Below are 1,545 nucleotides of genomic sequence, written 5' to 3'. Positions count from 1 at the left end.
GCGGTGGGGTTGCATGCGTCCTCTAGCGCATGGGCTATTCCCTAGTGACACTTGTTGTGAGCTTATTTGCTTTCGTGTGCGGGAAGACCGGTGTACTAGGATCTGTAACGTGTAATAATGGCAGAGTGGTGAGTAGCCGAGGCGACGGCGCACGACTTCTGTAACGCTCAGAGATGTCGGACACGTGGTGAGATCTTGGGTGGTTGTCCTTGCACGTCCAACGGTCTCGGCGTTCTCGAGGTCCTTATATAAGGACAGGGGAGAGATGGAGATGGTTAATGTTTTGGCGTTCGTATTGGAGCTTGAGAGAAGGACTAGGTGAGATTGGAGTCATAGCTGTGTGGAGAGCTTTTATCTGGACGTGGAGTAGTCGTCGCCGTTTCTGTATCTCGACCGGATGAGTGAACAGGTACGCCGTCTTTTGACCTTCTTGGTTTATCTGAGGTTATTGGTGTGCGTGTATCTTGTGGGGGGTTGTGCTCCGGGAAAGTGATTTTCCAGTGGATTTTGGGTTGGGTTAGGTCCGGTGAGATTTTGGGGTTTTGAGCCTTGGGTTGAGCTGAGTCTAGTTTGGTTGCTCCGGATAGGGCTCAGGGATTTGAATTTTGCGCGGGAGTTTTGAGGAAGGCGATATTGAAAGGAGGCGACTGGTCAAGGATCTGAATCGCTCGGAGTATGGCGCGTGAGAATCGTGGTCGTGGTGGGAGATAAGGTTCCTCTCGTGGTGGTGGTGGAGGAGGCCCCCGGGGGGCTGGCGAGAGTGATTCCTGAGGAAGTGGTAGTGGGGGGTCTCGCGGGAGTATTGCGGGGAGGTCCCGAGGGGGTGGCGAGGGTTCCTCTCGCGGAGCCTCGGCTAGGGTTGAGCGACCTGTGGTGCCCGATGCTCCTGATGCGGAGGAAGTCGAAATTTTAGATATCCCGTGGGCGATTGATCCTTGGCGAGACACCCATTGATCAGTCGGGTCCGAGTATGACGGAGGAGCAGATTGTCGAACTGAGAGCCACCTGGGCGATTCCGGATAACATCCTGTTACGTCCGTTGAGGGAAGGTGAAACCTTTAGTCACCCCCAGTTGGGGTGGGTAGGCTTTTACTAGTACCAACTCAGGTGTGGGTTGTCGTTCCCGTTATCCGAGGAATTACAGTATCTGCTATCTTGTCTGAATATAGCGGTAGGGCAGCTATCGCCCAATGCGTTGAGGCAAATAATGGGCGTATTGCTGCTATGGAAGTTGAGTAGGCTATTGTGTCCAAGTATCAGTGAGTTCAATTCCTTGTTCAAAATGATGTATTCGACCAAAGGCGGCGATAGTGGGTGCGTGAATTTCAGGGCACGCAGCCGCGCTGTAATCGAGGACTTGCCGTCGAACATTTATTCGCGTTGGCGGGGAAGGCCATGCCTAGTAGGTGGCCGGTGGCAGAATCCGGAAATGGTGCACCGGCCCCGAGCTGGTTTCAACCCATCTGTGAGTATCGTGATTGTCTTTTTTGGTGGGTTTTCTTGCCTTTAGTGTATACTAATAGTGTTTTTGTGCATCGTAGTGAG

This window comes from Rosa chinensis, chromosome 1 (genome assembly GCF_002994745.2).
Source record: "Rosa chinensis cultivar Old Blush chromosome 1, RchiOBHm-V2, whole genome shotgun sequence".
Classification (NCBI taxonomy): domain Eukaryota; kingdom Viridiplantae; phylum Streptophyta; class Magnoliopsida; order Rosales; family Rosaceae; genus Rosa; species Rosa chinensis.
The sequence above is the reverse complement of the archived record's forward strand: the minus strand, read 5'-3'. Positions refer to the sequence as shown.